At 31.4% G+C, this 16,101-nt stretch overlaps 1 long non-coding RNA gene across 1 annotated transcript; it reads left to right on the top strand.

The window, feature by feature from the left end:
- The first annotated feature begins 12,759 nt into the window (after window positions 1-12,759).
- On the top strand, window positions 12,760-15,395 carry LOC112715868 (uncharacterized). The gene is made up of 3 exons (XR_003160028.3): window positions 12,760-13,158; window positions 14,915-15,034; window positions 15,140-15,395. It is a non-coding gene; the product is annotated as an uncharacterized lncRNA (long non-coding RNA).
- Window positions 15,396-16,101: the final 706 nt, after the last annotated feature.

Here is a 16,101-nt window from a genome sequence, read left to right as displayed (position 1 = left end):
AGTTGATGTATTTTTATTTATTATTATTGAAACGGATGTGATATAAAATTTGTATAAAAAAATAAACCTCTCACACTCAATTTATTTTATTATAGTCTTTTATCTCTTCTATTTCTTTTTATTTTCTTCTTATTCATTTTATTTTCTCTTTGAATATCATATAATTTATTATAATTTATACCAATTAATTAATTATAATTTATTATATCAGTTAGTTCAATTCATTAATTTATAATATGCATGATAAATTATATTATTTGTTACTTATACATTTATTCTTCTAAAATCTAAATATGCATAATTATATTTTTAGTTTTAGTTATATGAACAAAATATTATTAATAATAACTAATAATTAACCACTCATACTTTTAATCAAAGTGTTTGGATGATTTTTATATTTATTAATATCAATTGTTGATTATTTTTCGACAATAAATTGTATTATAATTTTATGTTAGTTCATAATTGATTAATGATTAATATCCATGAAGCTATGTTATTCTAAATTTTATATTTTATAAATATTTTATTTAAATGTATTTTAAACATAAAAATGTATTATTTTTAATAATATCATACTTTTATTTTTTTAATTATTCTAAAAGAATATTTTATCAAATACTAATTAAAGTCATCCTTCCATTTGCTTTTACTAATTTATTATCTAACTATTATATAAAATTAAAATCGTATTAATGAATTTAATATTAAAGTTAATTTGACTTTTTATTTAGAGTATTTTTCGATTTTTTTAGTCTAATCAATCAAAACTATTCAATTATAAATAGTCACTTCTATCTTATTTTATATTATTAACTAATTAAAATTACTAAAATTTAATAATATAATTCTATTTTATATTTTTATATTTAGTTCAATCCATCTAAGCTATATAATAATCATTTTAATTTTTATATTTTATAATATAATACTACATACATTAATAGTAAAATAACATAGTAAATTTTTATGTTTTAATATTAAATATAAAATTAATACGTGCAAAAGTTTTTAAGCTTTTAAATTAATATGAATCATTGTAAATAATACTTATTTATGGCATAAACAAAAAAATACAAAATCTTAAGTTTTGCATATAAAAATTTAGGAACATGTTATATGTACAAATATAATTACATAGTATTATTTTTTTAATGGTATAGACCAACAACTCTAATTTTATTTCACGGTCAAATTAAAAAAAATCCATAATTTTAAAGGTAGTAAAAAAAACAACAAAATTAATCAAAAAATAGTTAACTTATATTATTCTATTAATTTATTTAATATATTAAATTATTTTTATTTATATTAAGATTAATTTTAAATATTTAAAAATAAAAAGTATAATTAATTATAATTTGCATCTTAAATTATGTTGAGTATATGATATTCTATTGTGCTGCTAAAAGTAAAAATGAGATAACAAATATAATTTTATCTCTTAATTCAGTATATTTATTTATATTTTATACTTTTTTTTACGATTAATTTTGTACGGTGTTGGTATATTAAATAAAAATACCTGTTATAATAACAAAAATAAAATAAAATTTCAATCAATAATTTTATATTCTTTACTTTTTTTTTCAGTTTTATTTTGAATTATAATTTATTACTAAAAGATAGTAAAATTCTATTGATACTAAAATAAAGTTGCAAAAAGGTCCATAGGGTAGCATAAGTAAAATAATGTGATACCCACATTACAACATCCAAATAAAACAACCTAGAATCTAAAATGTTTATCTTTCTCTTTATTGCCGTCTATTATATTATCGATTCTATTATATAAAATTTGATTTTTTACATTTAACGATAGAGTCAACGTAGTATGTTTTTGAGAGTGTTTCTTAATTTATTTTGTTTAACTCATTAAATATAATTTATTATGATGCATTAATTATATCAACTAATTGATTTGATTAGATATTTAAGTATCACATAATTTAAAATTATGTATATTGATTTGATTTTTATGATATATAAATTTAAGGAATAAATTAAAATAATATAATTTATTACTTATTTAATTTGAATACAACAAATACAAAATTAATTTAGTCAAAAGTTTCTTATTTTCTAATCTTCTATATATAAAAATAACAAAACAAAATTGTAAAAATAATCTTTTTATCGTTTTTGCTATTTTAATTTTATTTTTTTACTTTTTTATGTGTAATTTTATTTTACATTAACTTTGTGTATTTAATAACAAAATATACTCGTATTAATTCTATCATATAATAAAATATTTTTCTCCTATTTTAATCAAAGAATTTCAATAGTTATCAACTACATCTAATAGAGTGACTGCGAAGTGAGAATTACGATAAGTTAAATCCAGGTTCAAAATGCTTAAACGAAAGAAAGAAAACAGTAGATATATGATTAGAAAAAAATATATAATATTGAGAAATATACTAAAACTGAATTTTTTCTCCAACTAATAAAAGTGAGGTGTCAATTTCTCATGAATTCATTTTTCCTCTAAAATGAAATCACTATTTTATCTTCTTAATTTATTTTAGAAAAATATCTTTATTATAATTATATTACAATTAACATTTAACGAATAATGCATGATTTTACTAATTTAGGAAAATATCTTTATTATAATTATCTAAAATCAATATTTAATACATTATCAACTAATAAAAATGAAGTGCCAATTCCTCATGAATTCATTTTTCCTCCAAAATGAAAGAACTATTCTCGCTTCTAAATTTATTTTAGAAAAATATCTTTATTATAATTATATTACAAGTAGCATTTAATGAATAATGCATAATTATAGTAATTTAGAAAAATAAAATAAAGTCCAGTCATTTATCTTTCGATTGCACACGTATATAGAACAACTTTTAAGAAGGAGTCACGTATAGTAAATATCGTCGATGATTGTAAAACTGTATACTAATATTGATAAAATATTATTTCAGGTATATGTTTTGCAGGTATCAAAGAAAAGTGTTGAGTTGTTTTTTAGTGGGTTTAAATTATTTATTGTTTATTAGAGAATTTTGTATATTAGAATTCTCTAATAATTTATTTATTTTGAGCTGATTTTGATATGTTCTTACTTGACAGTAAAACAACATATAAAAATTTATTGGTATGTCTAAGTATTACTAGGTTATTTATGGTCACATTGAGTATATATGTTTAATTTATTGAAAAAATAAATTATTTAAACTAATTAATAACTATTTTAGAATTAATACATTTAATACTAGATTAAGAAAAAATGAATAATACGTAATATGTTATATTTTTATTAATTAAATTATTATAATTTAAATTAATCTTAACAAAAAAATTTAAAATTATAATTTTAATAAAAAATTTAAAATTATAATTTTAATCTTATTACGTGATATCAGGGATTATTATACTTGTTTATTGCTTATTAGTAAGTTGTTTAAGCGTTACAACGTTGCTTTTAACCGTATTAATTTGAAATGCTAATTTAAATCAGTACCCTTTGGGCTAAGAAACTGATATTGCGGCTTTATGAGCTTGGGCCTGTTACAGAATAGATATAAATTAAGGGTTATTAAAAATTAAAAAATAGAACATCTAAGAAAAAGAATATAAAGCAGAATTATGGTCTAAAGTTATTAGAATCAATTTTTTTTATTGTTATAATTGAATCTGAATGCCATATTTTATACTTGGTTTATCGAAAACTCCGTAATATAATGACCATATTAAGCCAATTAAGGGACTCTATATCTTAATTTGCATTTATTTTTTAGACTACTTTTGGGCTCATAATTCAATATTTTTTTTAATAATGATGATAGAAAAAGTATAGAGAGAGAATAAATCTAATATATAATATATATAACAAATAAAATTAAAATTATAATTAGTTAATAATTAATTTAATTAAATTTTAATAATTTTTATTTTTAAATTTTAAAAAAAAATAAAGATTTGATTATTAAAAAAATTATGTATTTTTCTGTTTTTGAATAGAGTTGGCAACAAGTAAGATATGGTAGAATTTAGACTCTACCATAACTTTACTTACGAATTGAAAATTTTATTAAAATACTATTCTATTCTACTAATAAATTGAAAATATAAGACCCTATATTTTTAGAAATTAAATAATAAACTAATTATGATTTATTTTATTTATTCATGATATTAATTTTAGAAATTTATATATAGGTTGAACATTTTCTTATTATTAATTTAAAAGTTTGAGTAATTGAAAAATAATGAGGATTTCAGATAAATGGTTTAATTTGAATAATTAAATTTTGAACTCTATTTTATGATTTTAAAGTAAATTAATTAGATTATCCTTAATTATTGAAATAGAATATTTATTTGAAAATAAATTAAGTTAATAATTAAATAGTATTTTTACAGATATTATTATTATTATTGGATTAAATTTGATTTTAAATTATCACTTTACCCTCCTAATTTTATAAAATCACCGAGTTATTCCTAAATCCAATTATACAAAACCTAATTGAGACCCTAATCCTAGTTTCTTTAAACTAGCCGCCTTTCCACTTTTTCCCTTTCCTTTTCTTCCTAATCTAGCACACACTGCACAACAGCAGTAAAAAAATAAAAGATAGAAAAGAGAGACGGGGAGTTGGAGTGAGGGAGCTGAATGGAAAGGGAAAAGAGAGAGAGAGTGTTTGGGAACCGAGAGAAAGAGAGTGACGGGGAAGATGAGAGGGATTGGAAGGGAGGAGACCGCATCTGCTGCGCCGCCACTGCTATCCCGTCACTGTGGCCATCGAATCACCGTCATAGAGCTGAGTCGCGAAGAGAGAGTTCATGAGCAAGAGAGGGAGCGATGTGGAGGGCGAGAGTCGTGAGCCTGGGACTGCCGTGACCGTCGCATCGCCGCCATCGTCGCGCCAGCCACCGCTGCGGTCGGTGATGAAGCCTGTCGCCACCATCCGTGCCTCCATGGTCATCGCCGAGCTTGCTCCCTAGTTGCAGATCAGCTTGCCGTTGCAGAGGAAGGGATGCGCGCGAGGAGAAGGCCGCAGAGGAAGATGAACCATTGCTGCTAGAGGCTGCCGCCGTTCTGTCGGCCGGGATCCACTACCACTCTGCTTCCATGTTTTTCTTTTGTTACAGTAAGCATTTCTGTTCCGAAACTCTCACAGCTAGTGTGTATGCATTATGTTATGTGTTTGGTGGAAATTCTGAGGTTTTGATAATGTAGGATCGATTCCTGGTTATTGCATGTCGCGTTTGAGGTTGCCAGTGAGAGTGAAATGGGATGTGGTGGTGATTGCCAAGGTTATAGGCCGAGAGAGAACGGAGTTTGTCGCGTAATTAAATCGTAAATGAGGTAGGGGCATCTTTCTTAAACTTATTTTTCTTTCCAGAGTTGTTATAAATCGATATTAATGCATGAAATACATTTTTGTGATTTTGTAAGTCTTATGATTTGAATTGAGTTATTTTGGATGAATGAGATTATTAGTCTGATTGACAGATTGATTGATTGAGAAAGTTGGGTGTTTTGATTAGTTGAATGAAATTGTTAAAGTGATTTTCCTTGAGGAGGAGATTTATTATTGGTATTTAGTTTAATTTTAGAAATGGTTTGATTTTAGAAAAGATTTAATATTGAAATTTGATTTCATATCGGAATCTGATTTTAAAACAAATTTGGAAAGGATTTAATTTTTGAAAACGGTTTGCTTACCGAGAATAATTTACTCTCTTGAAAATGGTTCGAACAAGGTTTGAGGAACGGTTTGGTTCGAAACTGTTTGAGAAAACTGAGAGTTCTTAATTATTGATTGATGATGTTGAATGAGGTTGATCTAGATTGCGATTTATAGGATTGGTTGATTGGATTCTGGATTTTGCAATTTCCTTGGGTTGAGTGTGGTTGTCGTGAAAATTGTTATTGGAAGTGATTTGAATGATTAACAGGTGTTTGGTTTGGTTTGGTTGGGACCCAAAAAGGGTGGCAGTGTCCGAGTTTTACAGGAGATGCTGCCGAAATTTTATAAAATTGGAAGTTTTATTTGAAGTAATTAATTAAAAAGAATTATGTTTTGAATTGGGATTGTTAATGAACAGAATAGAAAGAAGGATGATGAGGATTTTCTTTGAAATATGATTTTTGAATGAATTTAGAAATGAGATTTGGATTGATAAATGATGATGATATTGAGAATGATGAGAATGTTGAGATATGGATTGAGAATGTTGAAATATGATCTTTGAATTATTCATTTGGCTTATGAATTTGAAATATCTGAGATACGAGGTTCTCTGGATTAAGTGTCGTGGCTTGCCACCACATGTACTAGGTTGAAAACTCGATACTCTGTTGACCCTACGACGTAAGTGTGACCGAGTACTATATAAATTTCCAGAAATGATACCCCCGTTGAGCAATATTTGATTATTTGAGAAAAAACTATGCATAGACAATTCAAATGTTGTATTCCTTTTGACTCCCTGGTTAATAAATTGCTTTATTGACGATTTCATTTTAATTTTGCAACTCGTGTATCTGTCTAAATTGTCATCAATAAACTGATATCTTTGCTTGAATTCGGGTTGATTGTTCTTTAAATTTGTGGATTTCTTGTTAACTAGGAAACCCATCATCCTGCCACTTACCTTAACTGTCTTTTTACTAACTCACTATTTTCACTTTTTAACTTCCTTTTTACCTACTAACCATTTTAACTTTCCAACTTCTTTTTTTACCTGATTACTTTAACTTTCTAACTCAGGGCATGATATTGTTTTTCCTAATTAACATGACTTCCACTTATCATATATTTTGGATTGTGATTTCTATTTTCAAACTTTTCCACTTGCATACAATCCACAATGCACATACATTTAACTCATTTCATACTTCTCTTGCTCTTTTGCCACTCTGTGCTTATATTGCTATTATTCTATCTGCCTACTTGTTTTCCTGCTTTTATTCTTCCATTATATCCTGGAATTTTTGCTTTTCAGGATGTCTGACCCTCAAAGCAAAGGAAAGGGCAAAGCAACCACTGGCAAAAGGAAAAGAGGCGAATCCTCTATGTCCATCCTTGGCATCTTACATGATGATTCCTGGCGGGAGAAGAACTTTACCCCGCAGGAAAAGGCTTATCAGTTAGTACCTGCAGCTGACCCAGTAAAATTTGCAAACAAATACTATGAGCTGAGGTACCCAGCTTTTGCCACATCTAGAAACCTATATCCTGGAAAGGACACTCAAAATCCCAGAAGAACTCAAGCCATACACTTCAGACTAGATTAAACAGAGAGGCTGGTTCTTCCTAGAGAGAAACTTGACTGAGATCAACTCATCCTGGGTCAGAGAATTCTACTGTAACTACTTTAAAACATCCTTGGATGCAGTACAGCTCAGAGGCAAGCAACTTCTGGTTACTGAGGAAGCCATAGAAGATATCCTCCAGCTCCCACCTAAATCAAATCAGCTAGACGGTTACCAAAAGGCTGAGGAGGATATGAGATTTCTGAGATTTGACTGGGATGCAGTAAAACGGGCTATAGCTCTTGATCCTACTGTTTCATGGGTCATGGGAAAGAGCACAGTGGTACCCAAGGGAATCAGGCTAATATATCTGAATGATGAGGCTCGACTATGGCAGCAGATTCTAAGTAACTACGTAATACCGAGCACTCATGAGACAGAGGTGCCAGCTGCTATGATTATCCTCATCTGGTGTGTGATGGAGGGTAAGGACCTATATCTGCCCCGCTTCATCTGGCATTACATGACCAGGGTCCATGTCAGAGGCACCCTCCCGTTTCCATTCCTGATTACTCAGTTGGGTCGCCGAGCTGAGGTACCTTGGGAAATTGCTGATGAAAAGCCATCCGCTACGGATTGCAGGAAGATCATCCCTCACAGTAGGAAGTTTCAGGCTCTTGGCTACCAACCTCCGTTTCTCACTAAATCTGCTGAGGCAGCTATATCTTTAGCTGCCCCTTTAGCATCCGCTACCCCAGCTCCATCTACTGCACCCCTACCTACTCCTGAGCCAGTTTATCTTCTGGTGCACCGACTCTTTGACCGCTTAGACCAGATGGAGTGCCACCACCAGCAGTAATTTGAGAGGTCTGAACGTCGCAACAGGCAACGTTTTGAGAGGTCTGAGCGTCGCCACAAGAGACATTATGAGCACCTCAAGCTGATGATCCGATCTGGTGGTGACATCCCCTCAGAGCCTAACACACCTTCAGAGACATCTGAGGAGGAGGCGAGCGATATTGTGGAGGAGGCACATACCCGGGCTGAGCAGGCTACACCACGCCATGAGGAGCCCCATCCGATCCAGCCAGCTGACCCGAAAATTCCTCTACAGACTGAGCCTCTCCTTCAGCAGACAGACCTCCTTCCACTCACAGAGACACCAGCAGTCCATCCTTCCGGAGATGACACTTCTTCACACCCAGTTTGAATGAGCATCGAGGATGATGCTATTATTTAAGTGTGGGGAGGTCGCCATCTCTGGCATATATTTTTTGGTGAACCACTACAGACACTTGTCTTATTTTGTTCATTTTCTGTATTTTATTTGCATATTTTTCTTTTGCTTTTGCTGTATTTTTGTATTCTGCACTTTGGGCTGTATATATCTTAGATATTTTAGCTTAATTTGCACTTTTAGTTTACTAGTTATATATTAAGTGGATTAATTAGTATAGTTTGCCCTTTTAGCATATGATAAGTTGGTTTAATTAAAAATAAAAGAGTAAACTAGGAACTTTAGTAAATTAAAACAATCCACACACCTTGTATATATAGTATTACATGTTAGTTATTTAACAACATTTCTTCAAGAAGGAACTCTAAGATTTTAAGGGGCACCTTAAGATTTACATTGAGTTGAATGGAAACTCTTGATTTCTACTTGCATGACATACATAACTAATATATGATTTCTGAGCTTGAGAACATACAGCCTGTGAGTTTTGAACTTAATTGTATGGTTACATCAAACCATAAATTTCATTCATGTGTGTTTCGCACTTCTTTTCTATGCTTGCAATCTTTATTTTGTTTTAATATGTATGTCTAATTATAGAATATAGATACATACCAAGAGATGACTAAGGCCATTATTTGTATTTATGCTCACTTGTCCCAAATAAACCTACCTTCTATGCCATCCTTGTTAGCCCCCTTGACCCTTTTAACTCCCTTCTATTTCATAACCACATTACTAGCTTTAAGTAGAAAAACAAAATGAAAATCCCAAGTTGAATCCTTGGTTAGCTTAAGATAGATATTGTGCATAATTTAAGTGTGGGGAATTTTATGGGAATATGGGATAATAGAAAAAAAAAGTAGGGAATTAAATTAAATAAGTTATCTAAAAAATTTGGGAGCATGCTCATGTGAAATCAAAATAAATTAAATTACCATGTGCATTGAAAAAAATAAAAAATAATAAAAAATAAAAAAATAAAAAAATTTAGTATTTAAATAAGGGGATACAAAAATTACCCCAATGCAATTATAAAGAATCAATGCACATAGAACCAAAAAAATCAAAATTAAATATGGTGCATGAGCATGTAATACAAAAGTGAAAAATTTTTTTTGGGTAAGTAGGTAAGAGAACTTTGAAATTATAAAGTATGTATGTTAAGTGAGATCTTAGACTAATCAAGGATTCACTTTGTTGGCTCACTTAGCCTTATATGTACACCATTACCCTTACTTTAACCCCATTACAACCTGAGAAAAGACCTCATGATTTTTGTATGTCTATATTCTATATTTGTTGATTGGTTAGATGAAAAATAAAGTTTTAGAAAGCATGACTAGAAAAGAAGAGTGTGATTAACCCCAAACACTGAATGATTAGAGAGTAAACACAAAATCCAGTGAGGGTTCAACAGCTCATTCTCATATATCCATGTTTAATTACTAATTGTCTTGCAAGTTGTGAACTATCTTAACTCAACTCAATTGTGACTGTGCTTTAAATTGATTTGGCCTCAATTGTACATATATGATTCCTTGAAGATATGGATTAATTTAACTACATGTAAGATTTATATACAAGTGAATAATAACTAGAATTGCATGACTCATTTAGGTAGCTTGCATTTAGAATAGATTGCATTGCATACGATTCCACCATTTTATCTTTACTCTTTTCTCTTGGATTTAGCATGAGGACATGTTATTGTTTAAGTGTGGGGAGGTTGATAAACCCCTATTTTATGATTCATATTGTGCTTAAATTGAGTGTTTTTATCAACTCTTCACCCACTTATTCATATGAATTTGCATGGTTTTACAATTCCTTCCTTATGATATGACATATGAGAAAACATATTTCCTATGCTTTAAAAATATTAAATTTAATTATCCTTTATTATCATACGATGCCGTGATTTGTGTGTTGAGTACTTTCAGGTTTTATAGGGCAGGAATGACTTAAAGGATAGAAATAAAACATACAAAAATGGAAGAAAAGCACAAAATGGAGTTATTGAAGAAACTGGCAGCGACGCGTCCGCGTGGAGGACACGAACGCGTGCTTTGCGAAAAGTGGCATCTGTGCGAACGCGTGGATGGCGCGAACGTGTGGCTCATGCAAAACACAGACGACGTAGATGCATGACTGACGCGACCACGTGGAAAAGCAACACTCCAGATGACACGACCGCGTGCCCCACGCAGACGCGTGACGTGCGCGATTTGCAGAAATTATAGAAGTCATCCCCAGCGACTACTGGACCCTTTTTGGTCCAGATCCAAGCCCAGAGAATACAGATTAAAGGCTATAAATTGAGGAATCCATCCATTCATCAATATAGAGAATACAACATAATTCATACATAGTTTTAGGATTTAGATGTAGTTTTTAGAGAGAGAGGTTCTCTCCTCTCTCTTAGGATTAGGATTAGGATTTATCTTATTGAGATTATTTCTTCATCACAGGTTCAAATGTTCTTTTTATTTATTTTCTCAATTTAACTTATGAATTTTTCCCATGTTAGATGTGATTTTTTTTATTAATAATTGAGGTATTTCAGACATATGATTTTTATTTAGTTTCTTATATTCTTGGCTTTAGTTGATTAATTGGCGACTCTTGAGTTATCAAACTCATCGTGATTGATCATTGTATCTTTGCTGATTGATTTAGATTCCTATAACTCTAGTCTTTCCTCAGGAGTTGACTAGGACTTTGGGTGTTAGATTGATTAGTCCACTTGACTTACCTTCATAGTTAGAGGTTGACTTAGTGGGAGCAAAAATATAATTCTCATCACCATTGATAAGGATAACTAGGATAGGACTTTGAGTTTTCATACCTTGCCAAGAGTTTTCTTAGTTATTAATTTATTAATTCTTGCAATCTATTTTTCTCATTCAACCTTTCAAAAACCCAAAAATACAGTTTTTCATAACCAATAATAAATCATATTTCCCTGTAATTCCTTGAGAAGACGACCCGAGGTTTGAATACTTCGGTTTATAAATTTTATTGATTACTTGTAACAACCAAACGTTTGTACGAAATGATTTTTTGTTGGTTTAGAAGCTATACTTACAACGCGAATATATTTGTGAATTTCTTTACCGATAGGAAATCCGATCGTCAACAGGCATGCATCATATGCATCTGTATGCTTTGCTTGGGTTTGAACTTGTTTTGGTTTGCCTAATTGCTAAACTATTCTTAACTGTTACTTGAACTATTTGCTGTAACTGCTACCTACTTGTGCTTTCCTTGTCTGTCTTGCCTGTGTTTGTTCTGGCGTGCTACATTTGAGAATAAATTTTGGTGCTGAATTAATGATTATGTTGTTTGATTGCGTGGTTAGCTTCTGATCGAGATTTTCTTATAAGAAAGGAAAGGTTTCGAATTTCTAAAAGATTAAACATTGTTTTCTTTGAAAAGGTTTTGAATGATTACCTATTGGTTTTTAAAAGATTCATAAGGCAATGATAATTACTGAGCTTGAAAACAATTTTCTTATTAAATATCTTCTTATGACAACTTTAAAACTCCGTGGTGAGACCGTGTGGTTAGGTTCTCACCCCCTACAGCTTTACCTTTTCAGGAACTAGATGAAGAGGCATTAAGGAGAGTTATACTGCGTTTGGTTTATATGTTGTTATGTTAATTAGATTGATTTCTTCCCTCGTCTTTGTTATTAGAAGTTTGTAAGAGGGATAGGAGTTGTATGTTTTATATGTATATTATTTTATGAGATATTATGTAAGGAGTTTTGTATATGAATCTATGACTGCTTATACTTTTATTAAGAAAGTATTTATTTCTGGTTTTCAAAGAAATCAGCGATACAGTGTCAAGTCACAGGCCCCTATTTTAATATTTAGTATGTAAAGTAGTCGTAATACTTCTTGCAATCAGAATAGCGCAGCTGGAAACATGACTTCTGATAGTGAGGGTGTTACATTATGGTATCAGAGCGGTTTTTCTTGTAAAGCCTGAGGAATGGACTGACTATACTTCAATTACATTCTCTGAGTGTCTGTTAGGGGTGAAAATTACCGAACCGGACCGAAAATTACCGCAGAACCGAACCGAATTTTACAACAACCGATCAGAAAATCGAAAAAACCGGTTTTTTTCGGTTTTTTCGAAGTAAACCGATCGGTTCGGTTCGGTTTTCGGTTGACTCGGAAAAAACCGAACCGAACCGGACCGAACCGAAAAATGAGGGTTTAATGGTGTGTTTTTACTAAGTTGCCCTTTAACCTAGGTATAAAAGGGCAACTTCACAACAACCCTAGCCTTCTTCCTCTCTTTTACGCGAAATTACAATTCGGAGCCTAGCTTTCTTCCTCTGTTGCTGTTCTTCTCTTCCACGGTTCCACACTTCCACCTTCGATTCCACCATGCTCGAGAGAAGGAGACCCTGAAGGAGAACCCTAGCTTCTCTTCCTCTCTTCTTCTCTTCAGTCATCGCCGTCGCAGGGTCGCCGTCGTTGGGTCGCCGTCACTGCCTCGCTGGGTCGCCGTCGCCGAGGAGCAATCCATTCACCGAGAAGCAGTCCTGTCACCGAGCAGCAGTCCAGTCGCCAAAAAAGACTCCAGTGGCCGTCGCAGTCCAACTCGAGCGCCGAGCAGCACTCCTGTCACCAAGCCATCTCCTGCAGAAAGCAACTCCACAATGTCTTCTTCGGAGGTTAGAAATTTTGAACAATTATTTTTAGAGATTCTGTTTAGTGATATTGTGCTTGATTTAACCTGAACAATTGTTTTTACAAATTCTGTTTGTGGTTATGATTTTTAGAAATTCTGTTTGTGCCTTTGTGGTTATGTTTTTTTAGAAATTCTGAATTTTGCTTCCTCTTTTTTGCTTCTTAGCTTTTAGCTGATAATGAATTTGTTGTTGCTTCTGCTATAAGTGAATCTTTGCAGTGCATTATTGAATTGTAGCTGCTATAAGTGTTGTTGTTGCTTCTAATTTAGCTATTTATTGTTGTTGCTGCTGCTGATAATTTTATTTATACCAATTCCTATGAATCTGAACTTGTTCTAAAGGTTAAACTATGTATGCTTGTTAAAGAAAATTGGATTATGCATTGATAATAGAGCCAAGAAGTAGTATATTTGGAACATTAGGCAAGAAAAGAAACAAAAAATCATTGGATTATTTTGCACTAGCTAGTGTCAGCATAAGTTTTTGTATTGTATGATTATCGTTGAAGCACGTTTTCTGGTGTAAAGCCAAAAAGTTGTACAAAATTTTGATTCATTCTATAGATGGTGTTATGGCAATTGAGTATGATCAAGTTTTGCTGTTAGATTGCTTAATTAGAACTAATACTACATACTAGAATATCTTTAACTTGCAGTGTGCAATTTGATATTTATTTCTTCTTGCCATGTTTGATGTCTAGTGTATAGTGTCTAGTATCTTTAATTTGAAGCTACTCTTAATACCTGGTGATTTGTGTGTGTCTCTCTCTCTGCCACAGTTTTTGTTGTTGGAACAAAACAGAGTTTTGTTGTTTGTGTTGCTCAATATTAATCTTCAATATTACCTACCTGTCTAGTTATTTTGAAAACTGACGAATCATTTAGCTTGAAAAACATATTTTCTATTTTAAAAACAGAGAAATAAAAATATAATGCTATTGACCCTAAATTTTGAGGGTTATAATATTTTAAAAGAGAAAAAAAAAGAGTGATTTCCAATATGAGATAATTAATAGTGTAAGGGTGTTGCAGGGAAGTTCAGACCCAAAAAGGGTGCTGTTATTCTGAATTTATGGACCACCTTAACACTAGTACTATTTTTGATTGATTTGAGAAAAGGTTTTGGCTTGTATTGAAAGGTAAGTTATCCAATATTAGAAGCAGAAACAAAAAATGACTAGTCTTAGAACTTAGAAGTGATGAGTTGTCATACATGAAGGTGAAAGTTGCTGAAGGTTTTTTTGTTTTTATTTTTAACTGTGTGACAAGAAACACATCACTTGCTTGTGAAGCAAAGATCTCTCGGCCAATGCAAAGGTTTTAAAGTGTGACCATAGAATGTTTTGTGGTCATGGCTTCTGCTTTTGGGGACTTTCAAGAATGCACCTTCATTTGGTTTTTTTACTTTTTATTTTATGTATATTATTTTAATCTCTTCATATTTATATATATGTATGTATATATTGAATCATTTCAACATCTGCATTCTTCACCCTCTCTCACACAAACATTATTATCACCGAGCATTATTTTTTGGGTGGTCTGTTAGAGCTGTTAATGAATTTAAATTCTGTTGATTATATGGCAGTTGGTGACTGTTAATGATGCTTGTTTTGTTGGACTGTTAGAGCTGTTAATGATGCTTGTTTTGGTGGTCTGTTAGAGCTGTTAATGATGCTTGTTTTGGTGGTCTGTTAGAGCTGTTAATGAATTTAAATTCTGTTTATATATATATGCAGCCAACAAGCAATGAGGTGCCAAAATTGAGGCATTGATATGCACACAAAATTGGCTTCGTGCTTCTCCAATGACAACTGATTTTGAGGAGCTTATTGAAGAGTTTGAGAAACTTGAATTAGGTATGCAAAAAAAAAATTTGTAGTTCCTTTCATGGTTTATGTTTATAATCTATAATCTATATTATATTTATAATCTATATTGATTTTCTTGTTTTATTTTTGTAGAAATTGCACCAACCGGAGAAGATGAGGATGAGTCTGGTGTGGATTCAGATTAAGCATGCTGGTTGATTGGCTGTTTGATTTTTATTTGCTTTAAAGTGACTGTTGTGGTTTAAAGTGTGTTTATTTTTGTTGTTTTGCTGGACATTTTTAATTGCCTTTGTTTTATATTTAATTAAGTTGAATTTATACTGGATTTGGATATGATATACTCTTGTTATTCTGGTTTATTGAAGGTTTTAAATTTTATTTTATGATATTTTAAATTCTGTTTATTAGGTATAAAAAAATCGAAAAAACCGACCGAACCAAACCGCTGTTGGTTCGGTTCGGTTCGGTTCGGTTGTCCAGAGAGTAACCAACCGAATGGTTGATATCAGCATTCAACCGATCAGGTCGGTTCGGTTTGTTTTCGGTCCAAAACCGAACCAAACCGAACCGATTACACCCCTAGTGTCTGTCATGTTATAGGTCTTGTCTAAGTAACAAGAGTTAGAATTTTATGCACATGACTGCCTATTAATTAACACTGTTAGCTTACCATTGCATAACTGCTGATGTTAAGTCTGGCCAACTTAATGTTGATGGTTTATGTATATGGAAAATTTAATAGGTTATTATAGGCGAATAGAAATAATAGGTAACGTATACCGCGCGGTTTGGGGACGTTGGGAGCGATTTCTCGAGGTTACTATATTATGTGTCTTGAAATTCTGTTGATAACTTAAAACTTGTTCCTTCATCATATACCTTGAAATCTTTGTTTGGAATTATCTTCCAACCCTATCCCTTTGTTTACATGTATTTTCGTTTCATCCTAACTGTATATATCTGCTTAATTTTCTTGAGGTACCTGTCTTTATCTGTTTAAACTCTTCTTTTGGGTTCATGTACTCTTGATGTAATTTTGAACTTGTTTGATTTGTTATGCATTGTGAGCCTTGTATGAACTTTTTTTATTTAAG

This window comes from Arachis hypogaea, chromosome 10 (genome assembly GCF_003086295.3).
Source record: "Arachis hypogaea cultivar Tifrunner chromosome 10, arahy.Tifrunner.gnm2.J5K5, whole genome shotgun sequence".
Taxonomy (NCBI): Eukaryota; Viridiplantae; Streptophyta; class Magnoliopsida; order Fabales; family Fabaceae; genus Arachis; species Arachis hypogaea.
Note: the sequence above shows the minus strand (reverse complement) of the source record. Positions and strands in the feature narration are given on the sequence as shown.